This window comes from Amphiura filiformis, chromosome 10 (genome assembly GCF_039555335.1).
Source record: "Amphiura filiformis chromosome 10, Afil_fr2py, whole genome shotgun sequence".
NCBI classification, from domain to species: domain Eukaryota; kingdom Metazoa; phylum Echinodermata; class Ophiuroidea; order Amphilepidida; family Amphiuridae; genus Amphiura; species Amphiura filiformis.
In genome coordinates, this window is record NC_092637.1 from 22,719,075 (window position 1) to 22,729,372 (window position 10,298).

Sequence of the window (10,298 nt, forward strand, 5' to 3'; positions counted from 1 at the left end):
TTAAAAATACAAAATTAGGATTTATAAAAACACCAAATAAATCCTGACCTTTGTATGCGTTCAACCAGTTTACCGTGTGCCTTAGAACCCGATAGACGGTGACATTTGACCATACACTAGGATCCACAACATGCTCATCTATCATGGGAACAGTTCTTAAACCCTAATACATTTGTACATTCATCCTTTGAAAATTTGGATATACAAACTCATACTCTGCAACTTGAGGTCAAATTTTGCACTATGATTATGTAATTGAGGTTATTGGACTGTGCCATTGGGATGAGACTCTTGTGGTCCATAGTGATAAGATCAATTAAACTGATGGCTTTTGTTTGCTAATTATACCATAGAATCTATATAGCGGTTATTGCCAAAGTTGCAATATGGTGGCACAATTGGGCGGCAAACTGTATGCAAACAACACGGCATATTAATTATACATGTTCTACATTGTTGTATTTTAAAACACTGAAGACCAAAATTGACTAGCTACTACCTCCATGCCCGGGCCTCCATGATTTGATTAAGTAAATAACTAAATCCTGTTATCTACCCAGCAATGTTTGCTTATCTTAATAATTGTAACAAACTATAGTGTACTAAATGGTATAAGACAGAAAAGGCAAACAGACAGAAATTTAGAGTTTTAAATTAGAGAGTTGACAGGAAGTTGTAAGAGTTAAATTGTTATGGATATGATTGGTGTAAGCGCGAAAATGTTGAATGTCAGATCAAAGTCATCCGAGGTGAATTAAGTAATGTCAATTACAAATTGTTACAGGTCATTTGAGGTGGACTAAGTTTATATTTGGATTGTCAGAACACCTTCCCCAATCAAACACATTTCTCTTGCATTTGATCATCTTCTACTCTTCCCTAGAAAAATCATTATAATACCAAATCTACACACCATGGAATTCACCATATCACGTCCAAGTTCACATTGGGCGCCACATTCCTTTTTAAAGGAATTTTTATTACACGATTAAATTGTACTTGTATTAAACCAATATAGCCTGCAAAAATCAAGACTCTAGGTGCTGTAGTTTTGTCAAAATCCGAGATTTTGAATAAAACGCCGGATTCGGCGCTTTATTATATACGATGGAATTATTAGTCGAACGCATACACGATGTTCATAACACACAGTACGTGACGGCGTGCGGGACGGTGATATACAACAAAAGGTCGTATAACATGACCGAAGGAGTGGTACGTATTGGCGACATGTGCGCTGGTAGTAAATTCCAATTTTCTTTGCTTTGCATGCCGTAGTTGTTCGGCTCAAAAATAAAAGGGGATATATCTGACAGTAAAAGCTAACATTTTATGGCAAAGAAATGCTAATCTATTTTGTTTGAAAATGTTATAATATGGCTTTAACTGGTGCATATGATAGGACATCAATGCCCTATTTTAGATGCCCTATCATCAATGCCCTATCTATATACTGCATATAGCAAATAGTTCATCAATGCCCTATCTACTGCTGGTAGCAAGTATAGTTCATCAATGCCCTATCTACTGCTGATAGCAATTAACTGATGCATATGGCTGTAGTTCATCAATGCCCTATCTAACTGCTGATAGCAAGTGGTTAAGTTGATCAACATGATCAATGCACTATATCTACTGCTGATAGCAAATAATTGATCAGTGCCCTATATCTGGCTGCTGATAGCAAGTAGTTTATCAATGCCCTATCTAGTGTATATAGCAAGTAGTTCATCAATGCCATATGCCTATATCTACTTCTAATAACAAGTATACAGTTGATCAATGCCCTATCATATCAATTTGTAAGCGTTCTTTAGCAAAGCCATAGTTCATTGAATTTACAACCATATGACAAAACAGGCGAAAATATATAGTAACTTTTTGCACAGGCTTGCAATTTAACGAGAATTGGCCATGCATTGCTCATTGAAAATAAGCTAGTATATGGACATTTATAAGTGTGCTCTTTCATTTAATGACATAAAATTTGAAAAATAGTGTAAGGAACACTTAACGTTTTGACTTTTAAAACCTACATTTTGGTGAAAAATTGTGCTTGGATGTACATCAGCTAGGGCATTGATGAATAACTTGCTACCAGTAGATAAAGCATTGGTCAATTAATAATTGCTATCAGCGGTAGATAGGGCATTGATCAATTACTTGTTATCAGCAGTGGATAGAACATTGAACAATTACTTGCTATCAGCAGTATAGATATGACATTGATCAACTCATACTATCAGCAGTAGATAGAGCATTGATGAAATACTTAATCAAGCACACATCCTTGCTCACAAATATATCTATTTTTATTTTTTCTAAACAAATGTAACAAAATGCTCATTTTTGGTCAAAAATCCAGATTTGTTCGTAAATTTAGAGGAAATTAGACATGAGCGACTATTATTTCTTCCAAATATATTTCTGAACAAATTTATACCAAATATGACTAAAAACAATATTGCTGTACGAAAATATGACCATTTAAAAAAATGTATTTGACCGACCAAAGTTACCCCGCTGACCGAAGTTACCCCATTTTACGGTAGTTCATCAATGCCCTATATCTACTGCTGATAGCAAGTAATTGACCAATGCCATATCTAATGCATATGGCAAGTAGTTCATCAAAACCATATCTACTGCTGATAGCAAGTATAGTTCATCAATGCCCTATCTACGGCTGATAGCAAATAATTGATAAATGCCCTATATACATGTATTACTGATAGCAAGTAATTGATCAATGCCGGTATGCCCTATCTAATGCATAGCAAATATTTCATGAATGCCATATCTACTGCTGATAGCAAGTAATTGACTAATGCCCTATCTAATGCACATGGCAAGTAGTTCATCAAAACCATATCTATATACTACTGATAGCAAGTAATTGATCAATGCTCTATCTACTGCTGATAGCAAATAATTTGTCAATACCCTATCTAGTTCATCTATGCCTTATCGACTGCTGGTAGCAAGCAATCGACCAACGCACTATCTATAGGCTACAGCTGATAGCAAGTGGTTTACCGTTTATCAATGTTCTATCTATACTGCTGATAGCGCGAGCCCCCCCCCCCCGGGGTAAAAGCAGGGGCGGCAAAAAAAAGGGGCGGCAAAAATAAAGGAAAATTATGGAAAATTTATGAAACTATACCTTTTCGACCGTCAACAGGGCAACAGCTTGGGGGGGGGGGGTTGAGGTGAAACACCTGTAAAACTTTACTTTAAAAAAATAATTTTGCTCCTACTTTTTAGATTTTCGAGGGCCGTCCTGGCTGGAAAAAAATTGGGTCAACCTTTTCGGGCTGTTGCTTTAAGGGGCGGCAACATTTACATTTTCTTTAGCCCCCCGGGGTAGGAGCGGCCACGGTACGCCACTGACAATATACAAGTAGTTACAAGTAGTTCATCAATGCTGATAGCAAATAATTGATCAATGCCCTATCTACTGATAGCAAGTAATTCATCAATGCTCTATCTAATACACATAGCAAGTAGTTCATCAATGCCTATATATACTGCTGATAGCAAGAGGATCATCAATGCCCTATCTACTGCTGATAGCAAGAAGATCATCAATGCCCTATCTACTGCTGATAGCAAGAAGATCATCAATGCCCTATCTACTGATATGAAGAAGATCATCAATGCCCTATCTACTGCTGATAGGAAGAATATCATCAATGCCCTATCTACTGCTGATAGGAAGAAGATCATCAATGCCATATCTACTGCTGATAGCAAGAAGATCATCAATGCCCTATCTACCGCTGATAGCAAGAAGATCATCAATGCCCTATCTACTGCTGATAGGAAGAATATCATCAATGCCCTATATATCTACTGCTGATAGCAAGAAGATCATCAATGCCCTATCTACTGCTGATAGGAAGAAGATCATCAATGTCCTATCTACTGTTGTTAGCAAGAAGATCATCAATGCCCTATCTACTGCTGATAGCAAGAAGATCATCAATACCCTATCTACTGCTGATAGCAAGAAGATCATCAATGCCCAATCTACTGCTGATAGCAAGAAGATCATCAATGCCCTATCTACTGCTGATAGGAAGAAGATCATCAATGTCCTATCTACTGCTGATAGCAAGAAGATCATCAATGCCCTATCTACTGCTGATAGCAAGAAGATCATCAATGCCCTATCTACTGCTGTTAGCAAGAAGATCATCAATGCCCTATCTACTGCTGATAGCAAGAAGATCATCAATACCCTATCTACTGCTGATAGCAAGAAGATCATCAATGGCCCTATATACTGCTGATAGCAAGAAGATCATCAATGCCCTATCTACTGCTGATAGCAAGAAGATCATCAATGCCCTATCTACTGCTGATAGGAAGAAGATCATCAATGTCCTATCTACTGCCGATAGGAAGAAGATCATCAATGCCCTATCTACTGCTGATAGGAAGAAGATCATCAATGTCCTATCTACTGCTGATACCAAGAAGATCATCAATGCCCTATCTACTGCTGTTAGCAAGAAGATCATCAATGCCCTATCTACTGCTGATAGCAAGAAGATCATCAATACCCTATCTACTGCTGATAGCAAGAAGATCATCAATGCCCTATCTACTGCTGATAGCAAGAAGATCATCAATGCCCTATCTACTGCTGATAGCAAGAAGATCATCAATGCCTTATCTACTGCTGATAGGAAGAAGATCATCAATGTCCTATCTACTGCTGATAGGAAGAAGATCATCAATGCCCTATCTACTGCTGATAGTAAGAAGATCATCAATACCCTATCTACTGCTGATAGCAAGAATATCATCAATGCCCTATCTACTGCTGATAGGAAGAAGATCATCAATGCCCTATCTACTGCTGATAGCAAGAAGATCATCAATGCCCTATCTACTGCTGATAGCAAGAAGATCATCAATGCCCTATCTACTGCTGATAGCAAGAATATCATCAATGCCCTATCTACTGCTGATAGCAAGAAGATCATCAATGCCCTATCTACTGCTGATAGGAAGAAGATCATCAATGCCCTATCTACTGCATGCTAATAGCAAGAAGATCATCAATGCCCTATCTACTGCTGATAGCAAGAAGATCATCAATGCATGCCCTATCTACTGCTGATAGGAAGAAGATCATCAATACCCTATCTACTGCTGATAGGAAGAAGATCATCAATGCCCTATCTACTGGTGATAGGAAGAAGATCATCAATGCCCTATCTACTGCTGATAGTAAGAAGATCATCAATACCCTATCTACTGCTGATAGCAAGAAGATCATCAATGCCCTATCTACTGCTGATAGGAAGAAGATCATCAATGCCCTATCTACTGCTGATAGCAAGAAGATCATCAATGCCCTATCTACTGCTGATAGGAAGAAGATCATCAATGTCCTATCTACTGCTGATAGGAAGAAGATCATCAATGCCCTATCTACTGCTGATAGGAAGAAGATCATCAATGTCCTATCTACTGCTGATAGCAAGAAGATCATCAATGCCCTATCTACTGCTGTTAGCAAGAAGATCATCAATGCCCTATCTACTGCTGATAGCAAGAAGATCATCAATACCCTATCTACTGCTGATAGCAAGAAGATCATCAATGCCCTATCTACTGCTGATAGCAAGAAGATCATCAATGCCCTATCTACTGCTGATAGCAAGAAGATCATCAATGCCCTATCTACTGCTGATAGGAAGAAGATCATCAATGTCCTATCTACTGCTGATAGTAAGAAGATCATCAATACCCTATCTACTGCTGATAGCAAGAATATTGTGATGTACCCTGTATAATTGTATGTCATGAAATAGGGGAAGTTACCTTTCTAATCATGCAATAGTTTGTTTATTATGACATCATGGGGAAAACCCAGATGACTGCAATAACAACATCATTAATCAAGACTATTTATGTCAAAGGGGAAAATCCCCTGAGATAGTAAAGTGAACTGAAATAGTGGGAAAAACCCACAGGAAGTGATGTAATGTTAAAGGTGAATGTCTATTATTAGAACATTGGGAAAATCCCAGATTGTTTGGTATAAAACATCTTGCTGGATTTAATTCTAGGCAGACCTGTATCGATATGATTGTAATGTGAATGGATGTAGCTACAGCTCTCAAAAAGAGAGTATTTAATGTTAACCAGTTATTCTGGATACTCAAGGAGTATTTCAAAGTGTAGCCATGAAGGATTCCTACAGTGCTACAAGTTCAGCCTTGCCTGAAATATGGTTATTTCAAAGCTACGAAAATGGACCAAAGTAAGACATCAGGGTCTACTGCGGATTGTAGAGGCGACTTTATGAAATTTTGTTACAATTATTATCATCTGGATACAGATCTGACAGGCTGCAATAGCCTTTATTATTGTCACAGTTGATAGTGTTGATCTGGGCTATGCTTACAGTCCAATTCCTTCAAAGAAAGGAAATTGCAAACCAGAAATATTTTATGTAGTCAAAGTACTACTATTTACCAGTGTTGTCGGAGAAGATCTAGAATACGTCAAAGAACGTTATTCTTCCAAGAAAGGAATATATATTCTTCTGTCGACTTGCTGAAGTCTGGTGTTTTGATTCAACGCAACTGTCAAAATAAGTGGGGACAACTGCATCGTAGTCCTGCTTCCTGAAGATATTGTGTGAAAGGTGGAAATAGCACCAAGTTTGGAGAAAGCAGCGCAAGGAGTTAAATTTGGAGAACTGCGCAAGGAGTTTAATATTGGAGAACGGCGCAAGGAGTAAAGTGAGTTGGAGAACTGCGCAAAGAGTTACGAATGTGTTTGGAGAACGACGCAAGGAGTTTAGTACTTGGGAGAAAGTAACACCATTTTCGTATGAGGATTTTATACGCAAGGGTTTATCAATGCAAGTGTACAAAGGACTTCGCTGATTTTTGCAGGACAAGTGAATAAGGATATATTACATCAGTAGTCCAGAACATTGCAAGAACTTTATGATCACCAAGAAGAAGAATGCTGGCTAAGTACTAAGTAGATAAAGAGTGATTATATTTGATTACTGTGTATGTGCATTGTTGTCATATATTGTACCAATAATAACGTGCTTTCAATTAAAGACTTAGATTTTGTTAGCATAATCAAACAGTGTATTTGTGTTGTGCATTCGTGTGAGTTCGGGTAAAAGGTGATTTTGGCCTTGAGTCAAGTACGACTCGTAACAAAATTGGGGGCTCGTCCGGGATTACACTGTAAAAAAGTTGACATTAATATACTGAGTCTTGAAAGTGAAAGTACAGTATGGCAGAGTTCAAAGCAGAAGAGTTTCTTGAAACTATAAATTGGGAGAAGTTTGATGAGTTGAAGAAGCCTGATTTATTGGCATTTGCCAAACATTATGACTTGAAAGTAAAGCAAGCTACAAGAAAGCAAATAATCAAAAATGCCTTGATTGATGTTTTGGTCGGGGAGGACATTTTTGATGAATCCTATTTGGAAGAGAAACTTGCAGTAGAAACTGAAATTGGTGGGGACTCGGCATTTAAATTGAAAGAGTTGGAAATTCAATTAGAAATGAAGAAAATGGAAATGGACCAAAAGAAAATAGAAATGGACCAAAAGAAAACTGGAAATGATCAAGTTAGAGAATGAAAAACAAGAAAAGATAGCTCTTGAACAACAAAAACTAGACATGGAAAACAAGAAATTAGAAATGGAAGACAAAGCACGCCACGAAAAGATGGTGCTTGAACAACAAAGATTGGCTATGGAAGAAAAGGAAAAACTAGCTAAAATTGATATGGAAGCACATTTGAAAGAAAAAGAAATTGAGTTTGAACAAGAGAAGTTAGCAAAACTAGGTGACAAATACTCATCAAGTTTCTCCTCAAAGTCAAAGTCAGGGTTTGATGTTACAAAGTATGTAAAGCTTGTGCCTAAATTCAAAGAGAAAGAAGTTGACGAGTACTTTCAACATTTTGAAAAGGTAGCTACAAATTTGAAATGGCCTCCAGAGCATTGGACCCTACTGTTACAAAGTAGTTTTGTGGGGAAGGCCAGGAAACTTACTCAGCTCTACCAATAGAGAAATGTAATAATTATGAAGAAGTCAAACAAGCAGTCCTGAAGGCCTATGAGCTGGTGCCTGAAGCATATAGACAAAAATTCAGAGATTCACGAAAGCAAGCAGATCAAAATTCTGTATGTGTTTACAAACAAAAAATTCCTTTAAAAAGGAACACATGTGTGGCGAGTAGTCACTGTACAAAGTGTAAGAGTTGTAATGTAACTTCCAAGTTGCAAGTTGATGTTGTTATAAGTTCATGTGAAATAGAAAGACTTTAAGAAAGTGTTCATTACATTCAAACTTTCTTCTTTTAAGGGGAGGGTGTGATGTACCCTGTATAATTGTATGTCATGAAATAGGGGAAGTTACCTTTCTAATCATGCAATAGTTTGTTTATTATGACATCATGGGGAAAACCCAGATGACTGCAATAACAACATCATTAATCAAGACTATTTATGTCAAAGGGGAAAATCCCCTGAGATAGTAAAGTGAACTGAAATAGTGGGAAAAACCCACAGGAAGTGATGTAATGTTAAAGGTGAATGTCTATTATTAGAACATTGGGAAAATCCCAGATTGTTTGGTATAAAACATCTTGCTGGATTTAATTCTAGGCAGACCTGTATCGATATGATTGTAATGTGAATGGATGTAGCTACAGCTCTCAAAAAGAGAGTATTTAATGTTAACCAGTTATTCTGGATACTCAAGGAGTATTTCAAAGTGTAGCCATGGAGGATTCCTACAGTGCTACAAGTTCAGCCTTGCCTGAAATATGGTTATTTCAAAGCTACGAAAATGGACCAAAGTAAGACATCAGGGTCTACTGCGGATTGTAGAGGCGACTTTATGAAATTTTGTTACAATTATTATCATCTGGATACAGATCTGACAGGCTGCAATAGCCTTTATTATTGTCACAGTTGATAGTGTTGATCTGGGCTATGCTTACAGTCCAATTCCTTCAAAGAAAGGAAATTGCAAACCAGAAATATTTTATGTAGTCAAAGTACTACTATTTACCAGTGTTGTCGGAGAAGATCTAGAATACGTCAAAGAACGTTATTCTTCCAAGAAAGGAATATATATTCTTCTGTCGACTTGCTGAAGTCTGGTGTTTTGATTCAACACAACTGTCAAAATAAGTGGGGACAACTGCATCGCAATCCTGCTTCCTGAAGATATTGTGTGAAAGGTGGAAATAGCACCAAGTTTGGAGAAAGCAGCGCAAGGAGTTAAATTTGGAGAACTGCGCAAGGAGTTTAATATTGGAGAACGGCGCAACTGCGCAAAGAGTTACGAATGTGTTTGGAGAACGACGCAAGGAGTTTAGTACTTGGGAGAAAGTAACACCATTTTCGTATGAGGATTTTATACGCAAGGATTTATCAATGCAAGTGTACAAAGGAATTCGCTGATTTTTGCAGGACAAGTGAATAAGGATATATTACATCAGTAGTCCAGAACATTGCAAGAACTTTATGATCACCAAGAAGAAGAATGCTGGCTAAGTACTAAGTAGATAAAGAGTGATTATATTTGATTATTGTGTATGTGCATTGTTGTCATATCCTATTGTACCAATAATAACGTGCTTTCAATTAAAGACTTAGATTTTGTTAGCATAATCAAACAGTGTATTTGTGTTGTGCATTCGTGTGAGTTCGGGTAAAAGGTGATTTTGGCCTTGAGTCAAGTACGACTCGTAACAATATCATCAATGCCCTATGTACTGCTGATAGGAAGAAGATCATCAATGCCCTATCTACTGCTGATAGCAAGAAGATCATCAATGCCCTATCTACTGCTGATAGCAAGAAGATCATCAATGCCCTATATACTGCTGATAGCAAGAAGATCATCAATGCCCTATCTACTGCTGTATAGCAAGAAGATCATCAATGCCCTATCTACTGCTGATAGGAAGAAGATCATCAATGCCCTATCTACTGCATGCTAATAGCAAGAAGATCATCAATGCCCTATCTACTGCTGATAGCAAGAAGATCATCAATGCATTCCCTATCTACTGCTGATAGGAAGAAGATCATCAATGCCCTATCTACTGCTGATAGGAAGAAGATCATCAATGCCCTATCTACTGGTGATAGGAAGAAGACCATCAATGCCCTATCTACTGCTGATAGTAAGAAGATCATCAATACCCTATCTACTGCTGATAGCAAGAAGATCATCAATGCCCTATCTACTGCTGATAGGAAGAAGATCATCAATGCCCTATCTACTGCTGATA